Source organism: Sinocyclocheilus anshuiensis, unplaced genomic scaffold (genome assembly GCF_001515605.1).
Source record: "Sinocyclocheilus anshuiensis isolate Anshui unplaced genomic scaffold, SAMN03320099.WGS_v1.1 scaffold2109, whole genome shotgun sequence".
In the NCBI taxonomy this organism is placed as follows: Eukaryota; Metazoa; Chordata; class Actinopteri; order Cypriniformes; family Cyprinidae; genus Sinocyclocheilus; species Sinocyclocheilus anshuiensis.
This window is the reverse complement of record NW_015552709.1, coordinates 164,635-179,612: the sequence shown is the minus strand read 5'-3', so window position 1 is coordinate 179,612 and position 14,978 is coordinate 164,635. Positions and strand designations below refer to the sequence as shown.

Below are 14,978 nucleotides of genomic sequence, written 5' to 3'. Positions count from 1 at the left end.
CTACCAGTAAAATTGATACAAATTTGGGTCCAAAAATTATTCAGACCGAGTCTGGGAAAAAAAGTTCAGGTTTGCATGAACCTGGTTGACAGCATGCCCAGGAGACTACAGGCTGTCATTAAGGCTAAGGGTTGCCCGACTAAGTATTGCTATTTGTGTAAATACTGTCATACAGTTGTCTGAATTATTTTTGGTTGATTGTAATCTATTACATACCTTTCTATCAAAATTATCTAACATTATCAAGATGAATTTGTTCTGACACAGTTTAACTCTGAGTTCTTGTCATATTTTATTACCATTTTCTAAACAATAGCGAATAAACTGTGATAATGTGAGGAATGTTGAAGGTGTCTGAATAAATTTTGGTTTGACTGTATCTATTTGATAAATGAAGTTAACCAACTAACATTATACATACCCTTTTGTTTTCTGTACCCAATATTTAAAAAATGTACAAATGCAATAAAAATATCGGTATCGGTACTCGGTATCGGCAAGTACCAAAAATAAAAGTATCGGTATCGGGCGAGTACTGGAAAAAGTGGTATCGGTGCATCCCTAGTATATAATCATATAAAGTATAGAAGTATATAAAAAATTCACCAAAGTTTAACATGAAATTAAATAAAAATTAAATTGAATTTAGATTAAATTAAATTTGGCCCACATAAGGTGTCTTGATCCTCAAACTATAATGAGTTTGACACTGCTGTCTTACAATAATCAGACTGATAACAAGCTCTTCCTGCAACAAAGCAGCTGTCGCTCCTCATCAGGGGAAGTGTTCATCCTCCTGACATACCAAAGTGAGTTTAATCAAAGAGGACATCTATCAGAGTCATCAAAATTTACCACGAAGATGCGCATCATCTATCCTGACAGAAGCTGTACCCATTATGTAACGTGCACTAAACTAAATTGAAACAGAGTCCTCAAAAAACTTCTGCGTCAGTTCATTGTGAATTCATAGTGCTGCTTTTCATTGCTTTGGCCATTATGCATCAGCTCTAATGTAAAGAGAAGGATACTTATGATGAGAATGATGATATGATCTGCAGAGATGAGTGTATTAGGAGCGTGAATGTGGGCGACTGATCTTAATGTCTATATACGCACAGTGTGACTGAAAGTGACTAAATACAAAAGCCCTTCAGGTGGGATTTATTCTGGACTGATACTCCAGCAGCCTCTTAGTGACACAACATAATTATCGTGTCATTGATGTGCAGATTATACAAACAGTTCCACCTCAGCACTCTCACTGTAAGTCATCTCTAGAGAAAACAAACAAGCATTTACACATGAACCTCCTGTGCAAAAAGTGGTGCTGGTTTGCCAAATCGAAAACTTTGCCAAAACAAAACAAACAACATAAAATATAATAATAAAAAAGACATACAACACAAATCAAAGAAACAAAACCTAACAAAACACAAAAACAATACAAAACAAAAAAACAACAAACATGAAACAAAACCATACCAAACAAACATGAAACAATTCAAAGCAAACAACAAAGCAAGGCTAAACAAAAAGACAAAAACAAAACAAAATAAAACATCAGAAATCAAAACAAAAATGAAACAAAAAGGGCACAGGGTGACCGAAACCTTAGCATATTCACACACAAAATTTCTAAACAGGGAAAATAAGAGTGGCTAAAGTTGTGCAGTTGCGCTGTGCAGTGAAGGAGTGGGACGGTTATCAGCTAAATTGTTTTGCGTCACCATGTTCTGAAAACTTAATTGCGAGCATTATCCCACCCCGTGGATTGTGAGGTTAAGATGAGAGAGACCATTGGTTCCAACGTTTTTAGGAAACACAGTCCAGTTCCTGATTGGGCACCAGCTTTGGCACCCTATTGGTGGAAAATGGGAAATGAAACATGGCACAAGTATTGGGACCGTTAAAGAAAGCTTCAAAGAAGACCTCAGCGCCAGTGATTGATGGGATTTTCAGCGGATGCTCAGCGCAGCCAGCAGACGGATGTTTGGCGCTCAGAAAAGAGAGCTTTTATATAGGGGAAGAGTATTTTTATATAACAGTACTCGCTTAAACCCCAGAGAGACACAGTCATCACTCAAGAGTTGTGTCTGTGCAGGCTTCATGTCATCTTAGTAGCACTGGAGAGAAGAAAATAACACCCATAGTAAAAGCAAACCAGTTTTAGATTTTACAGTATACTCATGTATACTTTAAAAACTATATTTGCATCATGCTTCAGTACATACGCTTACAAATCTCATCTGGCTTTAGTTGTACAGATCATGACTTCAGCTGCAGAAAATGCAAAACATTGATATTTCACAGAGGCTAAATCCACAGAGCTCCAGGCAGCCTTTACCCTTTTCCTCGCTCATAACATGAAAGATTTTTAGACATACAACACAAATCAAAGAAACAAAACCTAACAAAACACAAAAACAATACAAAACAAAAAAACAACAAACATGAAACAAAACCATACCAAACAAACATGAAACAATTCAAAGCAAACAACAAAGCAAGGCTAAACAAAAAGACAAAAACAAAACAAAATAAAACATCAGAAATCAAAACAAAAATGAAACAAAAAGGGCACAGGGTGACCGAAACCTTAGCATATTCACACACAAAATTTCTAAACAGGGAAAATAAGAGTGGCTAAAGTTGTGCAGTTGCGCTGTGCAGTGAAGGAGTGGGACGGTTATCAGCTAAATTGTTTTGCGTCACCATGTTCTGAAAACTTAATTGCGAGCATTATCCCACCCCGTGGATTGTGAGGTTAAGATGAGAGAGACCATTGGTTCCAACGTTTTTAGGAAACACAGTCCAGTTCCTGATTGGGCACCAGCTTTGGCACCCTATTGGTGGAAAATGGGAAATGAAACATGGCACAAGTATTGGGACCGTTAAAGAAAGCTTCAAAGAAGACCTCAGCGCCAGTGATTGATGGGATTTTCAGCGGATGCTCAGCGCAGCCAGCAGACGGATGTTTGGCGCTCAGAAAAGAGAGCTTTTATATAGGGGAAGAGTATTTTTATATAACAGTACTCGCTTAAACCCCAGAGAGACACAGTCATCACTCAAGAGTTGTGTCTGTGCAGGCTTCATGTCATCTTAGTAGCACTGGAGAGAAGAAAATAACACCCATAGTAAAAGCAAACCAGTTTTAGATTTTACAGTATACTCATGTATACTTTAAAAACTATATTTGCATCATGCTTCAGTACATACGCTTACAAATCTCATCTGGCTTTAGTTGTACAGATCATGACTTCAGCTGCAGAAAATGCAAAACATTGATATTTCACAGAGGCAGCCTGTGGATAAATCCACAGAGCTCCGGGCAGCCTTTACCCTTTTCCTCGCTCATAACATGAAAGATTTTTTTGAAGTCCCTATCGCTGATGGGAACCTTTCTGAACCCCATGGGGAAAGCGCATCCAAACCACACATAAGGAAATAAATGAGGTGGAAGAAACGGTTGGTGTGTGAGCAACTAACACCTCAGAAAGTCACATGACAATCCAGCGCCCAAACAGTTATATCTAGCCTCCGAAGTTTAATATCTTCACATTGAACAAAGATGCGGGAAAAAGGAGAGGAAGGAAGATATTAAACCTGGGTTGAAAAAAAAAAAAAAGAGAAAAAAACCTTCCTGTGAGACCTGGCTCATACAATTACGATAACAGTATCAGCTCAAACGCTTACACTCAGTGAAGTGTGAAAGAATCAGGTTGGGAATATTGAGTACGATTAAATGCACAATCTTACATGGTTTATGCCTGAAAAGCCCAACAATGTGTTTTTTTTTTTCAATGCAAATGTTTCATTATTGGTTATGGGTCAAAATAGGCATTAAGCACATACCATTGTACATTTTGATATAAAACAAAAACTTAATTATTCCAATTTACGGTAAACACAACTTTCTTGAGCTAATCTGAGATATTACTGTGCATGTAAATAGACTCATTGATAAAAGTATCATGCCTAGTTCCTGGAATGACAGCTGTATGGGATGTTCACTGTCAAGCAAACGTGTGGTGGTTTTTAATCAAGGATGCTCAACATATGACCTCATTACATTGACTTTGTGAGCTGTAGAAGCAGCATTAAGTAGTTCAAAAGAAATTGTGACCTTGGAGCAATGAAGAGAACAGATTATTTCTTTCTGCTCATGATTATATCTATGCATTTATCCAGAAAATATAGCAGCAGGATCAATAACATGCAATTTAAAGAGTGACAGTCCCATGACAGAAAAATCGTTTTTGCACCCAGACCTTGACCTATACAGTGGAGTCTAAAAGTCTGAGACCACTATTAACTAGTTGCATATTACTAATATTAATATAAAATATTTCATTACTAAATTCATTACCAGCATAACAAATCAAGTAAAAGTTAGAATAAATAATACACATGAATTTCAGAAAAATTAACAAGAAAAACTGTAATATAAAAAATCTAGTTAAAATACAATAGGTGATGGTAAAAAAATATTTGTACTAAAACAAATTCTGTAAATAATAAATGTAAAAAAGTAAACATTTAAATATGATTTAAAAATGTAAAAAAAATGTATAATATATATATATTTGGCTTGGCTCCTGACAATAGAGTTGGACTTTTCCCCAATCATTTCAGTCCATGAGGAGTGCAGCTATGCAGAGCCACAGAGTAAATCACTGCAAGCCAACTGCTGGAGAGGACAAGAAAAATATCATCTCCCTGGCAGCAGCTCCTCACACATACACACAAACTGGAGCGGAATGAGCACGCTGCACACAAACACGCAACAGCACACTGTAGAGATTTCAGCATCCCAGGGAATTCTTGGGAAAGGAGAGGGGCAGACTAACCGGACAGGCCGTTTGAGGAAAAATCAATGAGGTGAGGAAAATACAGAACATGAACCGAGCAGCACAAGAAGCCAGAGTCCTCTCACTAATGATCGCTAACACGCAGGAGTTCTTTAGAGCATGAGTAATGAATTTACACTGGAAGCTGACTGCGTCTAAAAGTGTCTTTGGTTTGACTGCTGCCATCAGCATATACTCCCTTACATGTAACTGAACTAAGACCGTGAAAGAGGAACATGTTTATTTTACTTAGCTTATCTGAATTGTTGGCATCATTGTTGGTAATAAGTGGCTTCTATTTGTTTATATACACAGATACACACTATAATTTACAAAACATAAAAATAAGTAAATAAATAAGTAAAAATCAGATATCTACATTTTAAATCACTGCAACTCAAGCTTATTGAAGTTGTGGCCAAGCGGTGACCAAAACTTTCTCACCTGAGTCTCACATAACTGCCACGGACCAGCAAAGCAATTTCCTAATGTAGCTATTACATCAGACTGGGGGGTAAATTGCTTTGTAGTCCTTGTAATAAAATACGGATGACAAAAGACATTCTACTGTTGACCATACTATTTCAGCGGGAGCAAACATCTGCGACATATGGACCTGTCTGTGGAATCAAATGCAAGCAGTTAACAATGTCTGAGGTAGCTTTTATATGACGGCCACTGGACACGAGCGAAACGAAGTAAGCAAAAGTGATTATTGTTTTATATGGCTGGGTGGTATGACGATATAAGTGTCACATCGACAGAGATTTATATCCGCACAGCTTTCAGTGAGCAACAGGCTACTGTTTAAAGTTATTAATAGGGATGCACGATATATCGGCCACCATATCGGTATCGGCCGATAAATGCTCATTTTTTCTGTTATCGGTATCGGCGACCTTTTTTGTAATCAGGCTCTCAAAAAGTATATAAAAATTTGGATATATATTTATCGGCCAACATATCGGTTATCGGCTTTCAAAAATAAAGAATTATCGGTTATCGGTATCGGCCAAAATTTTCATATCGGTGCATCCCTAGTTATTAACACATTAGCGCGATTAAGAAACATGTATGAATGACGAAATAAAAAGTATGACATGCTTGGTAGTAATAAAAATAGAGCTATTAAAAACACGGTATACCGCGTAAAAGAACTCGATTCAGACAGGCGGAGTGACACAATCAGTTATGTTTTAAGCGAACAAACTGTTTGGGGGGAAAACAGTTTGGGACGCGTGTCAGTATTGGATCTGCGCATTACTGTAGGTCTAGTGTAGTGTCATTAATATTAATGCAACAACAATAGCAGCAGCAAAAATAAAAAAGTGCCTAAATTAAGCAATGCTTATCTTTATGTTGCACTTATTTGCCCTGTTGTCATTTGTTTCTTTTCAAAATAAACAAATTTTATGCATTTTGTTTGTTCTTTGTGTAATGTATGACTGTTGTGTATCTAACATAATTTATAATATGGTAAATATGCTATCATAATTATAAAAAAAAACATTGCAAACTTTTAGCAAATTTCTGGAAATTAACACCACAAATTACCAGTCATTTTGATCGCAAAACAAATCGCGAAATCCTGGAGGGACTGAATAATATTGTGAAATATTATTGCAATTTAAAGTAACTTTTCATTATGTATTACAGTAATTTATTCCTGTGATGGCAAAGTTTAAATTTTCATTCATTTAACATTTATTATTATTTTCAATATTATCAATCAAAACAGTTGTGCTGCTTAATATTTTTGTTGAAACTTTTTTGTAATGAATTTATTTACTATCAGTTTTAATCAATTTATTGTATTCTTAACAAAAATATATATGAAAAAATATAGTGTAAATATATATACTAGGTAATATGTCACCTTTGATTTATGCCACAGTAGCATGAGATTTTCTCACAAAATATTTAAATCATGTAATTAAAAAGCATGTGCAATTAATTCAATTAAAATTGTAGTTGATTGATAACCCTAATGATATGGCATGTGCTACCCCTCACTGAGGCTCATCTTCTCTGGCAGCTCTGTATTTACAGCTTATTCAGGAGGGACATGAACGGTAAAGTGACATTGATTACTCATAACCTTTCCTCCTGGTAAATCTGAAAGGATGCAGGTATACAACTGTAATTCACTATGAACAGCAGGAAATAGGGTTCTATTAAGATGGTCATTAGGTTGTCAGGTTTCTTATTAAAAGCTAGTTCAATTTAAAAGAATATGACGAGGAGAAGCACAAAAGAGATGAGTGGGAAAATAAAAAGAATTTGACCCAAGCTGACAGGACTGTCACTGGAGGGCTAATGCTTCAGCAAGAATTAGAGCTAATTTAGTTCAGCAGGATGGGGGAAAAAAAACCCTATACGTCACAAGTAAATCACCATTAATGCCACATTACATCTCCATGAAATAATCAAAAACATCTTGATCATATCAAGAACATCACACCATTGTTTAAAAATACCTCCTCAGGTCTAAACTCTGTGGAAGCCCGTTTCTGCCACTGAATTAATAATAAAAAAAGGTAATTGCGACTTTTTATCTCACAATTATGACTTTTTTTCTCATAACTGCGTGATACAAACTCGCAATTCTAACTTTTTTCTCAGAATTGCATGATACAAACTCGCAATTGCGAGTTATAAAGTCAGAATTGTGAGATATAAACTCGCAATTCTGAGAACATATCAGTCCCCCCCCCCCCTTCAAAATTGGACTTTAACTCGCAATTGTGAGTTTACATCACGCAATACTTTTTATCTCACAATTCTGACTTTTTTTCACAGAATTGCGAGATATAAACTCGAGGTTTATATCTAGCAATTCTGATTTTATAACTCGCAATTGCGAGAAAAAAAGTCAGAATTGCGAGATATAAAGTCAGAATTGCGAGCTTTTATCTCGCAATTCTGACTTTATATCTCGCAATTGCGAGTTTATATCTAACAATTCTGTGAAAAAAGTCAGAATTGTGAGATAAAAAGTCTCAATAACCTTTTTTTTTTTTCTTTTTTTAATTCAGTGGCAGAAATGGTCTTCCATAAAACTCAGAGTTACGACTGATTTCATGATACTAATGATTCCGGATTAAGCGCACAGTTTGAGAAGACAAAACCACATATTTTCCCAGCATGAAAACAACAAACTTTGACTTTAAGAAGTCAAGTATCAGGACATTTTTGACTTCCAAAATGAGAACATATACCCAAAGAACAGACAAACCACCCTTTTACAGCACAGAAATGCGTAATTGCCGCCCATGCATTCTTTAGTCTTGAAGTGATGATTTTGTGCTTAGGAAGGATCATCAAAAATCACATGGTCAGTCTTTCTTAAACCATCCAGTAAATCTGTTACTAGTCTGAGACATGAGGGAGGCATTAAATACAAAAACTGTTGAAATCCTCACTTTGAATGTCCTCGTTCACACTTGACAGTCTCCTAATAAAGACAAATGGCTGAATTGTTTAGGAACAAAAGCAATGCATGATTTACTGCCTCGTTCAGAGAAAGCATCTTTCCCAAAGTTCCCAGTTGCTCCATTCCCACTCAACAGAGCCAAACCTCTAAAGCAGGACCTTCAACCAAAGTTACAACATCTTTGTCCCTTCTTACTCAAGCACATATGTATGACCAAAGGCGAGCAGCTATGCTTTCCCAATGACACAGACACAACCAATCTAAATTTCTAAAAAAAATCTAAATGTGAACCGAACCCCAAAAACGATCCTGAGAAAGACCCTGACAAATCAAGGTCTAACTTGCATTCTAATTAATTACTTTCGACCGGTTTATCCACACATGGCTGTCAGTGATTATACACCTTGTGAAATTAGATAGCACAGCAAGTCACAGGCCAGCGGAGGCAATTTACCTGTTGATAGCTCTGGCAACTAAGAAGAGGAAAGTAAAGTCATCTTGACACGGACCAAGATGAATACCATATGCAGCGGCACGCAACAAGAGGTGTAATTGTCAATTTCACACAGGGATTGATGCATTATTCAATGTTACTGACACACGTAAAAAGTAAAGCATATATGATATACCGCACTCACTGCAGAACAGAATTTCAACTAGATATATGTAGATGTTTGAATTTTCCCCAAGATCATTACCATTCACCCTTTTAAATTATGAAATGCAATCTCATATTTAATACCATTAAGCTCTGACTTAAGCTTAAGGTAATACTTAATAATAAAGTTCATTTAGTTAACATTAGTTGATGCATGAGATATCACAATTTTCTTACAATGTTTTTACAAAAAACTATTTCACAGTATTTATAAATTCTAGCTAATGTTAATATATAAACGTATACATATACTATGGTTCAATGTCAGTAATTTATGTTCATTCATAATACAAGACACTAATGTTAATTTATAAAATTTGAAATGTTGAAATGTAATAACATATGAAGAAATTAGCATTAACCAAGTATAATGTCAGTAATTTATGTTCATTCATAATACAAGACACTAATGTTAATTTATAAAATTTGAAATGTTGAAATGTAATAACATATGAAGAAATTAGCATTAACCAAGATTAATAAATGCTGTATTATTTTATGTAAGTAATGAATAGGATCTTGTAAAATATTACCAGTTAAGCTGGTAAAATATTACTCAGACATATGTGGTACATGAATTACCCAAAGAAAATAATTGCAATTGTTATTTTAAGTATTTAATGTCATTGTTAATATTTCTGTATGTATGAATCAGTGATCATGAGAATCAGTGGTTAACAACATTTGCATATTCTATGTTCAAGAACAACGGCTTCTTAGGAGTAGGTGGCATTAATACAAAACTCACAAGTTTAGTGTATCAGCCATCAACTCCTAGGAAACGCATTCATGCAGCCTTGGTCAGTGTAAGAGACTTCTTTCAAAGAATTTCATCATTTATTTTGTTACTTCGTGGGTGAAAAAGGAATAATTTAAGCCACCTCATAACGTCTTCATAAGAAAAAATATACCTAAGCTATGTGGAGTAACTGATGACACAAGCAAAAATTCTGTGCTTATCCTCAATAAGCCCAGACACTGACACTACTGCACTGTCACAGTGTCCTCTGCCTTGCAGGCCTGTCGATGAGTGCAGTCACTTAGTTGAAGAAGAAGCTATTGAACGTGGCAAAGAGGAAAAAAGAGCTGAAAAAAATGGGCAGGAGATGAGAAAACACCTTAAAGTCCCCATGAAATCAAAATAAAACATTTTTGGGTGTTAGTATCAATATGTTAGTCTTAATGCTCTCTAGAATCTGAAGCGCCCGCCCCCTACACTATAAAATAGACGCTGAAGCCGTGGCTGAAATCGGTCACTTGTCCACAGAATTAGAATTTTCTGTACAGTGAATGGCACGTAGTGCACTATATAGGGGACAGGGACAGATTCAAACAGTGTAAATATGCTTTCCATTGAGGAAAAAAAGAAGTCTGGTTTCGCGCTGTGTCACGCTAACCACCGCACCGCACACACACCCTGCTCCGGTCCAGAGACACGATAGCACAGAGCGGATCACATGCGCAAGTCGGCGCAGACCACAAAATGTACCGGATCTATTTGAATTCTACACAGAATGCTATATTGAATAGCAATATGGATGAGATTGTGGCTGGCATACCCTGTCAAATGCGGCTTTACGGAGCTCAACGGCTCTAGCCCAAGCTGTGATATAAACGAACGCTATTGGCTATTTTAAAAAGGGGCGGGGCTGCTTGATATGTCCCGCCCTGTCTTCCTGTTTCAGTTAAAATGACGTCAACACAGAGTAACGCTGCGTGATTCTAAGCATTTCAGCGGACCTTTAAGAATATAAACCAGGGCTGCAAAATAGGCTTGTGCCGATAGATGATAGTATCCTGTCTCAATGACAGTCAGCGATATTGCCTATATGGCTGATGCCTTTGACGATATCAAGACGATTATTATTATTATCAGGCTAGTATTATCATCTAATTAATATTAGGGCTTATTTGTTCCATCATATTTCTTTTTACAAGTTTTTACAGTGTTGCAAGTAATTATCAATCACACACGATTCTGTTGAGTTTATGAAAGCAATGGCCAATCAGAGGCGTTCAGATGAGTCATCGCTGAAACACTGGAGTTTTGTTGTTTATTGCATGCACTCGCTGACTGAATTCTGCTCTCCCGTGAATTCTCTCATCATAAACAACAAAGTGCAGATGTATGTGCGATGCAAGTATAAGAGATTTATTCATCATACAGTGTAGATAGCTTCACTGATTTTAACGGGAGTGTTTTTAAAATGCTAGACTGAAGTCAGTGATGATGTTCTTTGATCATGTAAATGTTCTTTGCTTGTTTTCTGTAGCTGAGGAAATGTAAGAATTATAATTAGTAATTTTCAGTGTTTTTATTAAATTATGTTAAATACAAATTCGGTCATATTAAAAAAATATTTATGACATGACAGCCATATGATACTTGCCTAAAAAGATATCATGTGTAGTTAATAGATTACAGTAACATTAGGCTGCTTTTAGCCTTACCCTGGAGTTGGTTCACTCTCTGGCTATGAAACTATGTAAGTAAATAATTAAATAAATTAGCATGATAATATCGTGTATCGGCGATCTTAAAGGCTGACGATAGGATAATATGAAAAGAGCATATCGCCCAACACTACTGCAAAATATGCACTATAACTGATGACTAGCAAGCACATGATACACTCTGTGATAATGTCTCAAATACAAATAATTCTTGAACTTGATCTGTCAAATATCTCAGGCAGGGCCGGTTCTGGACATTTGGAGGCCCTAGGCAAAGTTCATGTTGGAGGCCCCCCACCCCCAATAAAAAGCACTTGAAACAAATATGATTCCTAACCTTTTATTTATACAACATTTCATTTTAAATTTTGTCAAGAGTCAAGAGTTTGGACACAATACTATTTTTAATGTTTTTTGAAAGAAGTCTATTATGCTCATCAAGCCTGCATTTATTTGATCAAAAATACAGGAAAAAACCTGTCATCATAATATTATGAAACATTATTACAATTTAAAATAATGGTTTTCTATTTTACTATATTTTTAAAATATAATCTTTTTCTGTGATGCAAAGCAGAATTTTCATTAGTCATTACGTTCAGTGTCACATGATCCTTCAGAAATCATTCTAATATGCTGATTTATTATCAATGTTGGAAACAGTTGTTCTGCTTAATATTTATTTAATAACCTGTGATACTTTTTTCAGGATTTTTTGATGATTAAAAAGTTGTTTAAAAAAAATTTAAATATTTATAACAATATATGTCTTTACTATCACTTTTTTATCAATTTAACACATCCTTGCTGCATAATACGTTTTGTTTTTTTTCCCTGTATTTTGATCAAATAAATGCAGGCTCGATGAGCATAAGAGACTTCTTTCAAAAACATTAAAAATAGTAATGTGTCCAAACTTTTGACCGGTACTCTATGTACATATGAAACTTTATCTAAGGTAATCTCTTTTTTGTTTGTTGTGGATGTTATTATAGCCGTGATATTATTATTAGTAGTAGTAGTAGTAGTAGTAGTAGTAGTAATAGTATATTGCAGCAATTTGTTCAGTAATTTTTTATTGTGCTTTTATCATTTTTTCCTAGCTGGGTATGGGCAGGATTTTCCCCTAACATTTAATCACTATTGACTACAGATATTATCACATTATTAATAATATGTATTGCATAGTTACCTTAAATATGCACTAAAAATCAAGTGGAAGTGAAAGAGATGATCACTACCTAGCAGGAAAGAAGTTAATTTCTAGTTAGTTGAAACTGAAATTATAAGTGTTATGTTAGAGCAGTAATGTAATTTTTGAAACATTAAAAAATGTTCTAGTTTGTTTGCTTTTTGACTTTGAATACAAACTTTTTAGCTTTTCTTTGTACGTGCAAATTCAAAGCGTCGCGTCTGGGGGCGTCAACGGCACTCGCGCTCTTTTAAACTCGTAGTAAACCGGTGAAGATCTGCACAGAAATGACGCTGATCGACAGAACAAGTTTATATTTAGAATACATTGCAATCTCTCCAAAATAGATGACGACAACTCACACCTGCATTAGCAGCTGTACGTCTTTGCGTGCCTATTTAGCCATTTGCTTCGCAGCACCTGAAGTATGTGTTCAGAAGACGGGACCCACTACATTAATTGGTTTAATTGCAGGTAAGTGATAATTTAACTATATCCAATGAACAATGAGGCTAGTATTTTGCTGCCAGTCTTGACTGGTGGACTAGAGTATAGGGGATGTTACGGTTATGGAGGCCCCGCCTCAAAGCCTGAGGCCCTAGGCAACTGCCTGCTCTGCCTATAGGTAGCACCAGCCCTGATATCAGGCTAAAATATACAAAGGAGCATAAGCAGAGTATAAGGAGCATAAGGAGTATAAGAAGCCTGTAAGATTTTTTTTAAGAGAGAGAGAGGGAGAGAAATGATGAAAATTAGGATGCAGTTTCTCTACATGGCAAAAATATGAATTTTTAACAGTTTCCCAGTAAATTATTCCAACCTTAAAACAAGATATATTTATGTTAAGCAAAACAGCATATAACTTTTTTTCAATATAATTCAAGATATATTATCTGTGAATTCTGCTTCAAGTAAATTCATATTGTTTAAAAAAAGTACATGTTGTTATGGCTAAATGAGACAAACATACTGATTATGAAAATGATTTTTTTGCAGTGCAGACCAGGCTAAATTATAGATTAATATTAACAAAATATTAAGTGTATTTTGTATTGTTCCATTTGCAGACTTTCCACTTGTTTTAAACATAAAGCTCGCTAAATGCATTTTATATTGTTAAATAAAACTGTATGTTTTTTTTCTAAAAGCCATTTTTGGCATAGTATATTTGAAAATGTATGACTATGCTGGAAGTAACTGTTCTTTAGAGGACTGATGTGGAGAGAAGTACAAAAATGTGTGTATTGCTAAGCTTATATAATTTACTTGAGTCATAGCAAATGTGAAAAATAAAGATGAACAGCATGAAGAATAGAGAGATTATAAAAAAGACATACAATGTAAGTACAAGACAAATGCTAAATTCTAAAGTAGTACAGAGCTGACTGTGTTAAAAGTCACAAGAAAATACCAGTTTTAGAGAAAATAAATATAGTATTTCCATTAAAACAAATGATTTATTTCCCTCATTTAATATTTATAGAAAATAACCACAACCCATCATAACCTAGAGAAACGATGCCTGTTCAGTTAGTAGCATTCTGTATGCTTTCCTCTGTAGGGGTTATTAGGGTACTTTAGAATGGTTCAATGAATTTCCAATGACACACCTAACCAAGAACAAGCACCAATCTGTTTCAGCACTGCTCAGTAACCTCAGAAATCGAAGAGGAGGCAAGACAGAATGGCAAACGTTACAAACTACATTGCAGCTAGCTAATGGCGCAGTGCCCCTTTCAATTACCTGCTCAGTCTCCTTGGCCACTGCTGTGCCGATTACAGCACACACCAAAAGCCATTTCCTCTAAATACACAAGGCAGGACATTACACTATAAAAGCACAAATGTAATGCTTATAAATCTAACCATCAAGGGTAGTGAGCACCCTAATGAATCCCTAGCTCTTTCTACTAAAACTGATTTAGAGTTACATATAAAGGAGCCAAAATACAGAACGAGTCGACCTCCAGACAGTTTGGAGAAACACAAGAGGACTTTGACACAAGAGAGTTGCATCAGCAGAAAGATGAACCACGGGTGCCAAAGAACATTTAAAAAATACTATTACTGTCAAAGATGAAGCACAGCAAGTTGACCACATGACCACATACGGCTTGGGACATTTACGGATCCTATGCCTCATATTTAGTCTTATCTTTTCCCCATTAAAAGTCTCATTACATAATTAAATTAATTTTTAAAAACATCATCCTCAAACATCTTTGCCTGTATAAAAACAATAATTTTCATTTTAAATTTCATAAACTATTAAGAGAAATTAATTAAAACCATAAAAAAACGCTCCTAAAAGAAATGTTAACATTAACATTAATTATTAAAACCGTATTTTATTTCAGCTAGTTGCCAAGGAATTATCTAAATTTCATGTAA

The 14,978-nt window shown here is 35.3% G+C and overlaps 1 protein-coding gene across 1 annotated transcript in view; it reads right to left on the bottom strand.

Moving 5' to 3' along the window:
• Positions 1 to 14,978, bottom strand: part of LOC107667773 (syndetin-like) — a 142,524-nt gene that overhangs the window by 68,293 nt on the left and 59,253 nt on the right. The gene's annotated exons all lie outside the window — the stretch shown is intronic.